Raw genomic sequence first — 18,401 nt, 5'->3', positions numbered from 1 at the left:
CCCTCCATCTTACCTTAGGCATTTTATTTACAGGCCTGTTTCTTTTTCAACCATAGCTTTAAGAGTTTTGAAATGCCCAAAAACTTCACTTTTCTTTTTCATAAAATACACCCAAAATTTTCTGCTATAGTCATCAGTAAAAGCAACAAAATAATGACAGTCTCCAATAGATGCAGCTCTAGTAATCCACACATCGGAGTGGATTAATTCCAATGGCTTCTTACTCTCTTGAACATGTCTAGGAAATGGTTTCCTTGCCTGTTTTCCAAATTGACAGGCTTCACATACCTTATGCATTTTTGCAACCTTGAATTTAGGCAATCCTGCAACAATATTTTGGGCTTGCATTGATTTAAGTCGCTATACATTAACATGATCAATGCGTTTATGCCAGATATCAATATCTGCAACTACACCAATCCCATGTGCAAACATTGCTGCACTCAATTTAGGCATGTCTGCATCCAACGTAAACATTCTGTCCTTCTTCTTTCTTTTTGCTATCAAGCGACCTTTATTTTTCATATCCTCAACAAAGCATCCATGAGGATTAAATCTGACCTGCAAGCCCTGCTCAACCATTTGACCAACAAAAACCAGGTTCTTGGTGATATTCGAGACATGAAATACATCGGACAGGTATTTCTTTTTCCCATCCTGCATAGACAAGGGAATTTTTCCAATCTGCACAATAGGATGTGCAATATCATCACCAATCTCCACAAATCTTGGTTTTTCCATTTTCCTTGCATCCTGCATCCATTCTGCATGACCTGTCATGTGGTTTGATGCACCTGAGTCAACATACCACACATCATTGCTTTCTTCTGCACTTGTCACAGAATTGTTCATGTGCTGCACCATAAACAAATGCTCATTTCTGTCACCACCTTGTCTACTAGAAGATGCATATTTCCCTTGTTGCAATTTTCCATTCATGATGTCATTCTGCTTTTTATAGCAGTCTTTAGCCATATGACCCATTTTACCACAGTAGTAGCATTCAACATTGCTGTTTGCATTTTGCCCTCTTTGCCATCCACCACGACCTCTTTGGCTCCCCCTGCCTCTAGAGTTACCACGTCCTCCTCCATAGGACTGGTTTTCTTGAGTTTGCTGCATATTTTGATTTCTACCACGGCCTCTAGATCGGCCTCCTCTACCTCTGCCTCTACCTCTTCCAGCATTTGAGTAGAAGACAGCTTCTTTTGATGTTCCTCCTGAAGAAGATGCACCACCATTTCTCTCCTCCTCAGAAATTAGAAGAGCAATCAACTCCTCAAAATCAGGAAATCTTTCACGGACGGAAATGGATGTTCGGAACTGTGCATAATCCTTTCCTAGACCATTCAAGGTCACTGAGACTAAATCATCATCTTCCACTGGCGACCCAATGGAAGCAAGTGCATCTGCAATCTTCTTCACCTTCATGTGGTAGTCATTGATGCTCATACTTTCTCTTTGCACATTGTGCAACTCTTGCTTGAGCTGCATTTTCCTGGCTTGCGTATTTGAGCTATACATTTTTGACAAAGTATCCCATGCCTCCTTTGGCGTACTTGCATCTTGAATATGTACAATCATAGAGTCTGAAATGCTGATAGACAGCCAGTACATAACTTTCCTAGCTCTCTCATGCCATGCTTTAAATGCCTGCATTTGCTATTGATTGGGAACATCAGGAAGAACTGGTTCTTCCTCATTTCCTGCAACAAATTCCCAATATCCTTTTCCCATAAGGAAATTCGTCATTCTAAACTTCCATGCTTGGAAGTTGTTCTTGTCAAGCTTTTCAGTGACAATCTGTGAGAGAGAATCAGACGCCATTACAGAACACTGCAAAAAATTATGTCACTGCAAAGAACACAGATTCAGCCTCACAAAGGCAAATCTGCAAAACTGACGAAAGTGGTATTTGACCACACAGTCACTTCCTAGTGACGATTTTGCATCAACAGGCAACAGGGATGATTCTGTAACTCCCAATGTCTCTGCGCACAAGCATACGATGCAATTTCTACAGTAACTTTTCACCGACCTGTAGAATAGTGGTCGCATAGCAAAAAACCAGGTCTTTTCCTGAGTGCATGCGAAAAACTTCTGCCTCCAAAACAGGCCCGAAATGGCCTCAAATCAAAAAAACAGGGCAACCGAGGGCTAAAGCCCATCACCCGCAGCATATACTGCCCTCTTGCTACACCGCGAAGGGCGTCTCAATCTGAGACAATGCACTCTTGCACTTTCTAGTTGTGCTACCTGTTGCAGAGACTTGCTCCCAAACTCGAAAAATGAAAGCAACACTGGTCCTCTTACCAGAACACCGCAAACTTGGTTTGCTTTCTTGAGCTCCTTACCACGAACCAGGCTCTGATACCATGTCAAGATTGTGGGAGAGAAGGAAGGAGTCTCACTTGTAGCTTTCTCACTTACACAATGGGGGAATACACACAAAGGTGGAGGCTGAAAATAGTTTTCCTCTTCTTAGTTGTGTAAGCCAAAAAAGAACACACATACAGAGAAATAGAAGAACCCTATATATGGGTCTCAAACCAAATTCAACTAACTAAGGTGGCATACTAACTGAGCCATGAACTAGAATAGATAAGGATAGCTGTCATCTAGCTATTATTCATGGACGGAGTACCAACGGCATCTGCAGCTAACAAGTCGGTGACATAAATGCACAATGATCACCTTGGCATATCATGAGTAGAGCTCGATATCTCAACAGGCAGCTCACTAAAATGGAGATGGACTATTCCACTACAGAAAGGGAAGGGTTAGCCATGGTGTTTGCTGTAAATAAATTTAGGCATTATCTGTTGGCCACACCCTTCGTCTTTTTTGTTGACCATCAATCCTTGCTTTATCTTGTGAACAAGCTGTGCGCTACAAGTCGCATAACCAGATGGTTACTTCTCTTGTTGGAATTTGATTTCTATGTGGTTGTACGTAAGGAAAAGTAGCACTACATGGCTGATCACATGTCCCGCATACCCACAGGAGAAGCTGTTGGACAAGGCATACCTGATGACCTACCGGGCGCTCACCTCTTTGGCTTGTCTAGCGAAAGAGACTTGTTTAGGGCCGATCTGATGCCATATTGGGCCGATGATGTAGTTCAAGTGCTAGAGAACGGTCTGCCTGAGAGACCTATTGAGAAAGCCAGGCTAAGGAGACTTATCTTAAAGATCCAACCATACCAACTGATCGCCGGCCAACTCTATAGGCTAGGACAAGACAGTTTGTTGCGTAGATGTGTGTGTGAGCACGAGATGCATGATGTATTGAGAGAAGCGCATGGTGGAATGGCTGGAGGACACTCTAGTGGGGACACAACAGCCTGTAAGGTGCTACAATCCCAACTATGGTGGCCCACCCTATTCCGTGATGCTGCTAAATTTATAAAACACTGCAATGAGTGCCAGAGGACTAAGGTGCTTGTGCGCAAGGATAAGATGGAGTTGACCCCCGTAATAGCACGACAGCCCTTCGAAAAATGGGGCATTGACTTCATTGGACCTATCAGCCCTGCAGCACAGTACTCCCAAGCACGCTACATCATTATGGCAAAACTGATTACCTGACGAAGTGGGCAGAGGCAAGAGCCGCTAGGAATAACAACGCTAGAACCACTGCTGCATTCTTGCGGGAGTAGGTCTTTTCACATTTTCGTTGTCCAATTGAACTAGTAAGTGATCAGGGCATGCACTTCATTAATGAAGTGATATCCCACATGCTCTCGACCTTTCTAATCATTCATAGAAGGTCGTCACCCTACTACTCTCAAGCAAAATGGCCAAGCAGAATCCACAAATAAAATCCTAGTCAATCTACTTACTAAAATAGTATCCACATCACGAAGTGACTAGGATAACAAATTGATGGCGGCCTTGTGGGCCTATCGTACAGCTTATAAGACGGCTGTAGGACAGACGCCCTTTAGGCTGACTTATGGAATGGAAGCCATTCTACCCTTAGAGTTCTTTTTTTCTAGTTTAATAATAGCATCCCAGGAGTGTTGGGAGGGAAGAGAGGCTTGGACCAACTGCTTAGTGGAGTTAGAGCGTCTCACGGAGACTCAACTCTTAGCCTTCCATGCTCTAATTTGTGAGAAGGCACGAAGAAAGATATGGTTTTACAAGCATGTCAAACAGTGCAACTTTGATCAAGGGGACCTCGTTCTACTATACTCTGTGAAGGGTCACAAACAGAAAATGAAATTCCGAGGACTAGGACCTTTCCAAGTATGTACAATTAGTAGAATAGGAAATGTTGAGTTGGAGACGCTCAAAGGTGAAGGAATAGGATTCTTCAATGGCAGTCGCATGAAAAAGTACTATCCTCCTTCCCATCTGTTGCACGAGACACCTATGCTTGAAGCCCCTGTCAACGTCTGCGTGGCCACAATTACCGAACTGACAGATCAAGATGAAGAAGCAGTGGCACCCGCCTACCTACGGATCAGATCACCACAGAACGGACGTATTCTTTTGATGCCTTGATCAACAAAGGTGCCGACTAAAATATCTTGACGCATGACCATTGGACACGCATTGGTCAACCTAAATTATAGCCTACAAACGCTAAACTTAGCCCATTCGGGGCCAACACTTACTCACTCTTAGGAAAGTGGCCGTCTCTATCGAGTTTGAAATTGTACCAGCCTTCTTTTATGTATTGCCAAACACTAAAGGGGCCTGTCATAAGTCACTACTAGGTCGCACTTTTAAAAAGTAGACGAATTACAATGTGGACTATAACCTAGATTGCATCCATCTTGCTATAGGCAATGTGCGCATAGTGACTACTTTCAGCAAGGGTTATCTTGAACCTTCTACAATTGCAGAGCCACCGATAGAGACCCCTACGGCCATGCCCATGACCAAGCCTAGGGAGAAGGGCTGTGATATCTCACCCCACGCTCGAACTGCTAGAACCAAGTCCACTAAGGCCATTCACAAGGCCAAAGGGTCCACGCTCATATGGGTGCCAAAACGACAAGGACCCCCTCCTTGTAAATCGCAGAAACGTGCTTCTAAATGCAAAAACTATCACTCACAGCCTAAGAGGCAGCTCAAATGCTATATCGACATAGGCACACTACCATGCTGCGATGGATCCCCAAGGATCTCTTGCACATGATACTATGAGGGCAACCCCTGGATATGGGTGCCTAAGAGTGGACACTCAAGAGGCTCAACTCTAAGCAACCTCACTCCAACTAGAGAGGCTTGCACATATGGAGCCCAGGCTGCAAAGCAAGCTGGACCAACACCGGTTGTGATTAATGAATCCCAACTCATTTATCGTTCAAAGCTAGATGCCGCAGATTTATCCAAGTCAAAGGAGTTCAGCACCTCCATGCCAGCTCAGATAGAATGCAGCACACCTCCTATGCCATGGAGCCCCCTGCAACATCTCAAAGTGCTTCAGAGTGCAAAGTCCCATCTATGACGCCAGCAATGGAGTCACCACTGTCCAGCCCAATTGCACAATCACCACCAGTAGGTCTTAGGCCTTCGTACGAAATACGATCTTTCCTTTCAGTGGCCAAGGATCTCGCTAAGACCTCAGGAGATGATCTAGTGACATGCATCAAGGAGTTAGATAACACCTTTACCACATTCGCTAGGGGCTATGAAAGGCTTGACCTAGGACTTCTTGATGAACCCCTTGCTTCTGATGTTCATGCGTTGCCATGCACCTGGGAAGACTACGAGTTTATGACCATCAAATTTCCCAAAATTTCCACCGAATTAATCGCTAATGGAGAAATCTCAAAGGAGCAAGCCGTTCTCAAAAGACGAATTACCTCGTATCGCAAGCATTCTCGCTCTACACTTGAACAAGAATGGGAGGAGCTCACATAGCTTGCCAGCTCTACTTCTTCGCTCTTAAAACTGGGTATGCCTTGCAACTCCAATGGGAGAAAAAAGGCTGTCGTATCATGACCAATGCCGAGCAAAGAAGGGCAATCAAAACAATTGAACACGACCCTACTTATGTGGCACCTCTTTCATTTAGGGTTTTGGCCATTACACGCAACATACACTTAGACGACCATGTGTTAGCCCACCCTTACATTGACCAATTCCTCACGGAAGAGGAGTTGCACGTTGCTAATCGCCTCAACTCCGGGGACATCTTTCATGATGACTTGACCTATATCACCCAAGCTTCCATATGACCATGTGAACTTGATCGTCATGCCCAGCTTGAATATAACCCTAACCTCTATACTTGGTTGTTGGCCAAGTAACTCGCCCCACAAAGTCCATGCGAGCCCTCCTTCTCCCCTTGCTAATCCTAGGAAGGATTCTCTTAAAACTCAAGGAAAGGGGGGGGGGGAGAAAAGTGAGAGCCAAGTGATGTAGCAAGATGTCTAATGGATGAAAATGATCAATGGAATTCAAATAGGAAAGAATGCAAGGAGAAAATAGATATTGCTTTTGAATTATTTCCAAGTTTCATGCCTCTGAATCAGCATGGCAAATTGTCACATGCATTACTTCTTGGGTTTTTGTTAGTGATGAGTCAATTCATAACGCTAATGTTGGCATGGTGTAATGATAGGCACCTATCATGGCAGGACAGGGTAAACTTCCATTCACTAAAGAGGAGCTAACAAAGTATGGAATCAACATTGAGACACGTGGATTTAACCAGTTCACATTCAAGCATACCATGAATATAGATGAAGCCATCCTAGATGAGCCGGTAGTGAAGGAGTTGGTGGACAAATGCAACCTCCGAAAGTACATGGAAAAGGTTGTAGACTACAGCATGTGTGCTGACTTCTTAAGGAGCTTTGATGAAGGTAGGAGCTGTGGCACGGTCACAGTAAGGACTGGTGACCAAGAAAGAAGGGTGCAAGTGCCCCTTAATGCAGCTATTGTCGAGAAAGCCCTGGGGCTTGTGTCCAAGAAGGAGAGGCACCCAAAAAGAGATGTGTATGCCATGATGGGAGTCAAAAAAGAGGACGTGCACACGGTGGATGGAATTAGTTTGGCTGATATTCTAGACCCCGTGACAAGGATGCGCTAATGAATAGAATCGGGGTGCCATTGCTGAAAAGCATCGCTGTAGGAATCCCAGAGGAGGTGGATTGGAACGGCTTTGTCCAGAAAACTATCAAGAGTTCAGTCGTGCTCCTGGCTCCAGCCGCAGCACCAGCTGGTGGGGAGTCTCCTTCCTCTACTGCACGATCCGCAAGAAAAAAACCAACCTCAAAAGCCTCTATAATCAAATACGAAGGTGTCCTGATGGCAATCATTGATGAGGACATCAAGGATGTCGGTGTAGATGAAGAGCAAGCAGTGCACCTGGAGCCCCAAGAGGAACACCAAGGAAAAAGGAATTCTCTTGCAAGAAAATCTATCTTGTAACATCAACAAGCTTGTTTATTATGTTTCATATGATCACAATGAAGAAAAGAACACCAGGCACAACAAATCTTCATGCAGCATCATATAGATCTCCCACGGATTTGATAGAATCAACCATATTCTTCAATATCTTCACAAAATCCATCAATATAACAAAGAAAGCAAAGGAATACACCATATTTGAATGGAAATACATCACATAGTATTCATCTTCAATATCTTCATAGTCTTCTCTCTCAATCTCTCATATACAATCACTCTGTTTCAGTAGAATTGACTATCTCTGACTCTCTCTCTCTCTCTCCATCAATAATACATCATATCCTCACTATAATCTCTCATAATCACTCTCAATAATCCTTCTTAGGTCGTGGATACCCCTCCTAAGAGGTATGTCTGATATGAAGAGTCACCAGAGCCACTACAGTGTCCTTTCATAGCTCACTACTGTCACTTCACTTCAGTCTTTACTTGAGTCTTCACAGCTACTTCTTTCACTTCTTTTAGCTCTTTTGCACTTGTATTCACCTCTTTCCAAGGCTAGAAAATTTTCCCAAGCTACACATACATTCTACAGAACACATACAGAAGCATACAGAACAGTCTACAAAACAATAAACAGAACAGCTACAGTACAGAACAGAACAGAAACAGAAGCCCTACAGAAGACCTATAGAAGGTTATCAAAACCACATAACTCATACTCAAACCATTCCAAACTCTCAAAAACCATTCAATAAGCTTTCACAAGATCTCAATCTTCATCAAATCAATACTCCATCCCTCCTTACAGAAGACAATCAGAACAAAACAGAACAAAACAGAAGCTATACAGAAGGTATACAGAACCAATCAGAACCTATCAGAACATCACAGAACCACTAATAAACATCATGAACTTCCAAAACACAATCAATATCATCTAAAACACTCTCAAACCACTTCCAAACCAATCAATCATCTCATAAAATCAACCATTCAGCTCTCAAAAACAATAAAAATCAGCCAAAAAACAAGTCATTTCAACACTCAACATATCCCCACACTTAATAAGGAAGCGTCCTTGCGACCCAGGAAAAAGGGAATACAAGTTCATTTAAAATCTCAACTTTGATCTTCAATATGTCTTCAAAAACAATCCATCCAACCACGACCCCAACTTATAACCTATATCTAATATAAAAATACAACGAAAGGAAAACCCTTTATATATTAACACTTCTTATCAAACTAGAAAATCACAACAAACTTGTAAAGGATATAAGAGTTTTCTTCTTCTGCTTCTGCATCCGCTTCAACTCTCCAACCACGACCCCATTACCACAATTCTCCAAAATGTAGCTCACACGAAATCCAATCCAATAGGCAATCACCACGTTCGTATTACATAAATGAACACACAATACAAACACTACACACAACACAACCATCTGAATGACTCCTCCAAAAAGAGAGATTTTCATTAAAAAGCATCCACCATACATTGGAAAGGTATCAATGAAGATGATCCCTCTTGAAAGATTGATGATTTCAAAAACGATCCATAGACAAGGGTTCATCTACAAATGTTTTGGGAGGATTCTGAAAAAACTGAAGACAGCACATCCTTTCCAACAGGACCAGGTATCTGCTAGGCAAACAAAGGGCATGAAAATACAATATATCCAGCTCTGCTGGGAATCAATGCTCACATTGACATTCATGCACAACTTTGGAATAGACTTGGAATCATTATGAGAGTGCCTATGCATATACGCCAGGTACCAAGCAAAGTGAGCAGTTAATCTCACTGAAGGATCTGCAGACTGTGAATACTGCTGAGCAAAATGAATATAGTTCTGATAAGCTTGACTGGCAGCTGTCCATTCTCCTGGAATTACTGGCCAATTTATCTGAGGTCCTGTAAGGGAATCATTCGAGCTCCATCCCCTTCTTCTGGAAATCTGATTATCAAACCCGTCATAGTCACTAACCAACTGAGGTGGTTGAGATATAGAAGTGTTAGGAGAGGGAAGTGGAATAAGGAAAAGTGAATGAAGTGAAGGATAGGAAAAATCATAAAAGGAAGAATAATTTAAAGAAGGAGTGGCTGAAATTTGTATGGAATCAGTTAAAAAGGGTGTTAACTGATAAATAGGAAAGGTGGAAGGTACATGAATGGATGGAGAAGGACAGGGTGGAGAAGGGGAAAATACTCTATCCTCAATAAAGGAACAGTATGTAAAAATGGGAATTTGAGAGAAAGATGAAGGTTGGAAAAGAAGGGGTAAAATAGTTGTGGAATTAGATTGACAAAGGGAAAGATATAGATCATATTGGTGAGTCATTTGTTGGTAATATAGGAGGGTAGGAATAGAAGGTCCTAAGAGAGATCTTCTATGATAGGCATCAAAGAAGGTAGAATCAAACGGATTATGTTTTGAAAGATAAGCTAAGAGATCCATCCTCAGTTGATTAGTACTCTGGGCATAGGTAGGAGCCGTGTTCTGTATTTGATTCAGGACCACAAAATCAATCATGGTATGCCAGGAATTATCAGTACAATCAGCCACTTTAGAGGAGTAACTCTGGAACATGTCAGCTATGCGCAACTCCAAATGGTTGACATACAAAACAGCTTATAGAACCATGTCCCCCACATACCAAGCCATATCCACCTCATCTGGAATTAACAAGTCTCCTCGTAGATATATGTATGACATCAACATGGTATCTGGCGTGACGGAATCTTCAAACACCATCCTTACCACCTCTGTCAGCAACTCAGCAGACCAAGCCCCACACCATCCATCCTCTGGAAGAGATAAATCCATTGTGGAAAGCTTCATGTAGAAGGCCAACTTCCGTAAGTGGTAGTGGACAAAGAAAGAATGGTCGGGTGGAACATATTCCTAAAACTGCTCAAATGTAGACCATAACAAATCCATTCTGGATTGCAATCTTTCCACTTTATCTTGGAATAGAGGACACAAAGTAGCCTGTCTCTGAAGAGCAGCCAAGTCCTGCTGTGAGAGAGAAGGAATCAAGGGAACATTAGGGCTTGGAGGAACAGACCGTGACTTTGCCAGTTGATCTTGCAACTGCTTGATTTGGGAGGCTTGTGATTCCACTGTGTCATTAGCAGTCTGTAAGGCTGAAAGTTTGTCATCTAAGAGAGTTTGGAACTCCTGCGCTTCTCTAGACATCCTCTCCTTCTCCTCTGAAAGGCTAGTGTTCTTCACAACATACACTGTTGAAACCATCAGAAGCTGGCATTACTATGATGATGGCACCACCACAATGCTTAGACGTATGCATTTTGACACCTTCAGAACCAAATACCTTCCTCTGTGCAGTGGCATGAAAGCAGAATTCAGAGACGTTGAAAAGGAAGAAGTAGAAGAAATGTTGGCAAGAGAGTCCTCTAGAGACTGAAGCCTTCTGTTAACCCTCTGTGGAGCACTAACAACATAGTGGAGCTAACCCCCTGATGAATGACGCAATAAAGAGGCAAGCGTTAGAACGAGTCCAGAGGTACGTGAGAAGAGAGAAAGCAAAAATCAGGGCTGAGAACGAGCTCGCAGCAGAAGCCGCCTTTGACGCCCTTGCGGAACTCTTTACAGAAGTCCCAATGGCACATCAAGCCCTTCCTCCTCCTGCTGGAGGTCCACTTCCAAGCCAGATCCGTCCTGAAAATATTGATTTGACAGGCCAGCGAATGTAGTCCCATTGCCAGTTTTTAAGGGAGAGTACAATGAAGACCCCGATCTTCATGTAGCAGAGTTTATGGTAGCATGTGTGGCTAACAATGCCAGAACCCCTGAGCATTGGTTAGCAATATTCCCCGCCACTTTCAAGGGCGCGGCATTTCAGTGGTATGAGAGACAAGCAGCAGGAACTTTTGGCACATGGGACGACCTGAAGTTGGCCTTCCTCACTAAATTCAGGCGTGAAGGTTTTGAAGAGCGGATGCGAGAGGAATTTATGAACCTAAGTCAGTCCTCTGGAGAAAGAGTAGAAGCTTATGTCTCACGAATGGAATCCATCCTGAAGAGATGGACTAACCATAATCTAGATGATGGCATTCAGAAGGGAGTGTTTCTCATAGGATTACAACCAGAAATCCGTAAGTTTGTGGAGCTGCAAAGACCAGCCACACTGCAAGCTGCAACAGAAGGTGCAAGACTGTACAATGAAGTGGAAGCTAGATTGGCGATGAAGCCAGGAAGATGAGTTCTATCTCCTCTAATGCCAGGAATGATGTACCCACCAAATGCAGTCCCAGGGACAGTCCCCTACCCCTACCAACAAATGCCCCTAGTATCACAGTACAGTGCATGAGCCTCTAGCTGGATCTTCAAAGAAGAGATCTCATCTCTTTGGGTGGCAACCAGTTGGGTTTGTTGTTCCATCTACTTAAACAAATCTGCTAGGGTATCCTTAGCAGAGGCTAACTCGGATGTTGCCTTATGCAATTGGTCCTTAGACTGCATGAGGTCTTCAGAAAAGGAAGCGTACAGCTGTTGAACACAGGCTGTCACTGACAATTCAATGGAACTCTGAATGTCTTTATAGAGGAAAGGAATTGCATCTCCCGAGACTAGACTGTTCAGTGAGGGAACTGATATATCCAACGAACCTTCTCGATGTGCTCTGAACAGGTTATTACATGTGAGATACCCAGGGAGATCACTGCCAGAGGTAGCAGGAATGGACACTGAAGGAAGAACGGAAGGAGCTTTATCCGCTACCCGCTTTAATCGTTTGCGTTGTATGACCAAGAGAGGTGGAGAATCATCATCCTCTATATCAATGGGTTCTGACTCATCTGAAGGTGGAGGAGGTACTGGATCTGATGGAGGAGGTGGAGGCACACTCTTCTGTAAACCTGAATAGGTCAAGAAGGCAGACAAGTATGATCCATATGTGACATTGGTAACATTTCCCCTGGTGACTTTGACGAAATGTTGATCCATTTTAGTGAGGAGGTAAGTGCTCCAATCAATAGCGACTCCTTTCAACACCATCCTTGAAGCTGTGAAAAGCTCTTTAGACAAGTACTGGGATGGCGTTTTGGCAGGCATAAACCTGTCCTGGAGAAACTGACAAACCATCTTCCACACAGGATCAGTGATCATGGAAAAGGAAACTCCTGAAGAGTTTATCACCTTCTTAACATCCAGCAATTCCCTTGTTTGCTTTTGTAACAGCTTCAAAATCTCTTCATTAGAGAAAAGCTGACGAGTGGTAACAAAAGGTTCACCTTTGAAGGGAAGAGAAAGAGCCTTCCCTAGGCCTCGAGGTGTCAAAGTCATAGAAATACCCTGGACCAGTCCCGACTTTTTACTGTAGGAGGCCAAAAACTCATCACACAACGATGGATCCTCTGGAAGCAATGGAAAGGAGGTAGCTACAAAAGCAGCGAGTCCCGCCTTCGTGAGAGGCTCAAAAGTGAGTAGGGAAGAGTAATCCCTACTGACTAGTGGGACATACTGGATAGGAGGAGGAGAGTGAGAAGGCGCCATTCAGATGGTTACACACACACCACAAACACAGACAATCAAGGAGAATGCCTGCAAAGCAACAGACAAATACCAAGGATAAGAGAACAACCAAAACAATAAAACATGACTCGACCAACTAACCCCAAGCAAACCACAACCTAGAAAAAATTCGACATGACCTTTAGACATATGCAACCGAAAGCTTCATGCTATGCATCATACAAACACCCAAAACCCCGTATCAGGCAATAAAAGAAAAAAACTACACACCGTACCCTTAACCGTAACAAAGACACTAAACCAAAACATCACCACAACCTACACATATCAAGACCACATCTTGGATAAACCGATGTTTGACCATGGAAATAACTCCAAAGATTGCGCATACCCATCCCACAAAATGGATTCGTTAAAAAGGGGAATTAAGTGCAGTGAGAGGGAATTAATTTAATGAAGGGTTTATTTTAATAAATTATTAAGAATGGGTGAATTTTTATTAAGTGATAAACCTTAGCAAGAAAATGGCGGTTCCTTCTTAAAATTTTAATTACCAATTATTAGGTGAAAGTGGTGCTTTAATTCGAATCCCAGACTTCGATACCCAGATTGGGTCTCTATATGCAAGTTCATTAATTACAAATTAAGGTGATATGGAGCGCTTTTTTGCCAGCACGTGCTCTTGTGACGACTGGTTCATTTTAATTAAAAATATTAAAATGCCTCTTTAGCGCACTTAGCACGTGCGAAGTGAACGACGGGTTTATTTTTATTAAAAAAATATGGTGTGTTTAGCGCGAATGCACGTGCCATGGTGGTGTGGAGGTTTCATTTTTTTGTAGTAATTGTTGGTTTGTTTGTTTGGTTTTTTTTCGTTGTTTGTTTTTTATTTTTATATTAACCGTGGATTTTGGGGTAACTGAAAAAATAACAAATAAAAGGAAAATACCTGGTAGTGGGTGTATGGAAATGCAAAGAATGCGCTCTCCTCAATCCAAAAATATTTGGATTTTTTTCGAGATGTTGAGTTCGTGTTTGGATGAAAAAGAATTTTTTTTAAAATTAATTTTGTATTTTTTTGTATTTGTAAGGAATTTAGGTGTGAAATGAAATATTGTGACAGCTTAGAAAAATATGCCAAAAATAAGGAAAAATATTAATGGAAGTGTTAGGAATTTTGCAGAAATTAATTTGGAATTTTTAAGCATTTTTAATGAATTTTTTTCATATTTTTGGGTATTTTTAAAAGAATATGGAATTTTAAAATGTTCGAAACTGTTTGTTTTCTGAAATTTACAGGTTTAGAAAAATATGGCCATGGGTTACAGAAATAATATGAATTTTTTTAGATTTTTCTGGAATTTTTTCAGAATTTTAAAGGTTGTTTTAATGTTTTTTTTTATTTTTCAATATTTTTTTTTGTTTTGTTTTTTTAATTTTAAAAGGGTTTGCGGGTGTGTGAATTAAAAATCTGGGAAAATACCCAGAAAGAAGTTGTGTGGCAGCTGCATGTCAGCAACCGACGAACAAAGTCCCGCACCCGCGCACGATCACGAGCAATCACACGCGTACGAACAGCCACGTGCATACACACTTACGCGCGTGTCAAAGGACGGAAAAGGTTATCGGCGGGTGCGGCGTGGGACTGCTAGTTGTCGGCATAGGAAAGGGGGCGTAAATAGGGTTTTCCGCGGGTGACAGGGGGCTTACGGGGAGGTTTCTGCGGTGCAGCAGGTTTCTTGGGGGGGAAAGGGGGCTTGTGTGGAGGTAGGTGTGTGCTTAGTGGGGGGTGTGAACAGGGGCTAGATAGGAGGTGAGTGAACTTAGTGGGGGGTGTGTATGCTGGGGGTGGGAACAGGGGATTAGTGTGGGGGTGAGTGTGCTTAGTGGGGGCGTGTATGCTGGGGGTGGGAACAGGGGATTAGTGCAGGGGTTAGTGGGGGGTGTGTATGCTGGCAGGCGGCCGGAAGGGCGGACAGGGCGGCGGGGCAGACGGCTGCGATGGCGAGGGCAGGGGCGGGCGCTGCGACGGCGAAGGGGCGGCTCCGCGGCGCTGACAGTGTGGCCGCGGGCGGGGCAATCGTGGCGGGCAGGCGCTGGAGCACAAGGCCGGGCGGGTGCTGGTCGTCGGCGGGTTGGAGCACAAGGCCGGGCGGCGTCAGAGGCGGAGTTGCTGGAGGGCGACGACCAAGAGGGCAGCGAGGAGAAGAGGGAGGGGAAGGAGGGGAGGGAGAAGGACGGGGAGGAGGGAGGAGAGAAGGGAGGAGAGAAAGAGGAGGGGAAGAACAGAGGAGGAGGAGGGGAGAGAAGGAAATGGAGAGGGAGCAGGGAGATGGAGATGGAGGGAGGGAGGGGGAACACGCAGAGGGAGGGAAAGGTAGTTGGGGTGGGGAGGGTCGGGGAGAGAGAAGGGTGGGGGGGATAGGGAAGGGTATTTGGGGGGGGGGGGGGGGGGTGGAAAGGGAGGGAGGGTATGGGCAGAGGCCCATGGGATGGGGGGGGCCATAGGGGAAGGGGCATAGGGAAGGGGCAGGGCCCATGGGGGGGTGCCCATAGGGGGATGGGGTAAGGGTTAGTGGGCGGGAGGCCCACAAAGGAGGCGTACCCCCCGTCCCGCGCGCGTGCGCGGGGCGGGGGTAAAAAAAATTTACCGTGACGGGAGTGAAAGGGGGCCCGGATGCGGGGACGAGGCACGCGGATGCGACCGGGGCGCGTTAAGACACGTAAAATCGAAAACAGGCGCGTTCACGCGCAAGATGGGGTGCGCGAAAACACAAAAAAATAAAGAAAAATTAATAATTCCCAATTCGGACGTCAAAACGAAAGGACGTAAAAACAAAAAGTGGGTAGGACGACAGGAGGAAGACAGGAAAAATGTGCAACGGGAGTTTCGGGGGGGTAAAGGGCAGTCACATGCAAAAAACACAAAAAACAGACCAAAAAACGCAATTAAAAATTAATATCAGAAGATCCGTGCATCGGAACGAGGTGCAGGAAAAAGGAAAAATGTGCAAAAAAGACGTGCCCGACAATCCTATCACATCAAAACATAGTTCTGACTGAGATAAGATGCGTTCACGTGGGAAAACCCCAAAAAACAGACCCGAAAATGGGATCGAAAATTAATATTGGACGAACCGTTCACCGGAATGACATGCAGTAAGAAGGAAAAATGTCTGCAGGAAGGAGTGGCACAGGGTTGTCACGTTAAAATGCAATTCCGGTGGAAGAAGGAGGGGTTCACATGCGAAAAACACCAAAAATACATCCGAAAACATAGTTAAAAATTAATAATTAAAAATCCAGAAGGCGAAAGAGGGGGAGGAAAAATGAAAAAGGTGGGGGAAGACACAGGGGACACAGTGTCAAATCAAATTGGAATTCCGATGCAAACAGGGCAGGTTCACATGGAAAAATGTCAAAAAGACGCGCGACAAAGTCGTAAAAAAACTGGAAAATTAATATTGGACAAACCGTGCATCAGAATGACTCGGAGTAAAAAGAAAAAATGTCAGGGAGAAATTGTTTGTCAGGGCTATGATGTCAGATCACGGTTCCGAAGCAAGAAAAGCGCGTTCATATGGAAAACTGACTAATTTACGCAAAATGCTTCAAAATTTAATAACTCAAAAACCGTGCACCGGAACAGGGGTAGGTAAAAAGAAAAAAGGGGTAGTTCAGAGGGAAGAACATGGCTATAAGGTCGGATGTGGACTTCGGTGAACGTAGGGTGCACTTACATGGCAGGACTGCAAAATCGGGGAATGAAGGAAAACTGCAAGGGAACAGCCCCAAGGGTGGGTGAAACATGAACGGTTGGGTGGGAAGGGACCCCATTAGGGTAACAGCAAGGCATAGCATAGAGGCATTAGTAGGTTGAGGCATATGCAAAAGGGTATGCAATGTAGACGCGTAGGGACGCGTCCCCACACTTAAGACCTTAACGGATAGGGTTAACCGAGCAACATGGACCTAGGACCACACCACAAACCATCCACTAACGTCCCCACACTTAAGACATGAACGTCACTGAGAAACAAAAGTGGTAGGGTTAGAAAAACTTGGCCCATTTTGTTGAGGATCACGGTTGATTGTCGATGGCATGTCCTGTGTTGTTGTCGGCGGCAGGAGGGACCAAGGCATCTTCACAACACACATCCGTCATAGCAGGGACCACGCAGCAGCACCCAAGGAGGTAGCTGATTGAAGGGATCGCAGGAAATTCGTCGATGATAAGGAATGTTGCACTCAACTCACAGTCACTCAAATGAAATGAAAGAACTGTCACTCGCCCCAGGACTAATATCACTCGAGGAATAAGGATTGAAACCCATATCTCATACCCAGTTTAAAAATTGACAAGGGGGAATGGTGCAGAAGAAGTATGCCAGGGTGCACAGTTGATGGTGCATTAGTGCGTCCAACCCGGCTGGCATAAGTGCAAAAAGGAAGGCAAGGGAGCCTTACAGTGCAGTGTACAGAATAGGGTAACGTGTCTTGTGTTGATGACGGTAGAGACCCACCCCGTGGGTGCATAGGGAAACGGAAACATACCTGACTCCAAGTGTCGTAACGTCCCTCAATCTCACCTCTCGGTAATTGATTGAAGAAACTCCAGTCACACTCAGCCCACCCTCTGTCTCACACTCTGCTAATAGATACAGGAGGGCAGCCTTTGCCTGAAACCCATTGATGTAATCCTCACAGTCACTTGTGCAGAGGTTGTATGCCTTGTGCGCATTTGATGGTGCAACTGTGCAACCCGCCCTGTGCCGGCATACGGTGCGAGAAGGAAGGCCAGGGAGCCTTATAGTGCAGTGCACAGAAACAAATTGTGCTTTGTACATTGAGAGGCCCATCCCGTGCATGCAACACTTCATTCACACTACTCACCTCTCATTTGATTTGAAGGCAAAGACTGGTCACTCGCCCCACCCTCTGTCTCACACTCTATGGATAATTACAGAGGACATCCCATACTCACGTCCCCATCCGGTTAGGATGAAAGCTCACGTCACTCGATCGTTTATCGATGAAGATCGCGTCGTTAGTTGTTGAAGAGGTATACCCAAGGAGGTAGCCATCAAATCGAACGTTGTGTTAAATAGAACATGGCGTCTACTAGAGAACAGTTAGACGCTCTTGCAGAGAGACCCAGGACACAGCGTACCAAGGGAGGCAGCTTCGGAACTGGATCCTGGGGATATCAATTGATGATTCCACTTTCTGGACTACTGGGTGTTGCCACCTTTTCCACAGCCAGCTTCTCGCCTAAGGGTGTTTGCCACCTTTTCTTGGAACGAGGCCTGCTATGACAGGGAATTGCTTCCTTTTCTCCCATAACAGATTTGTTTTTTTTCTCTCTTTTTTTCCCCTTTTTTTTTGTTCTCCTACTCGCGAGGGTGTTTCCACCTTTTCTCGAAGAATAGATCCGGCATGACAGGGACCTAAGTCCTTTTCTCCCATGACCGATATGAATTTTTGCCCTTTTTTTTTCTTTTTTTTTCTTTCTCTTCGAATTAAGCAAGGG

Source organism: Lygodium microphyllum, chromosome 29 (genome assembly GCF_053477565.2).
Source record: "Lygodium microphyllum isolate KBCC chromosome 29, Lygodium_microphyllum_v1.1.10, whole genome shotgun sequence".
Classification (NCBI taxonomy): domain Eukaryota; kingdom Viridiplantae; phylum Streptophyta; class Polypodiopsida; order Schizaeales; family Lygodiaceae; genus Lygodium; species Lygodium microphyllum.
This window is presented reverse-complemented; position numbering follows the sequence as displayed.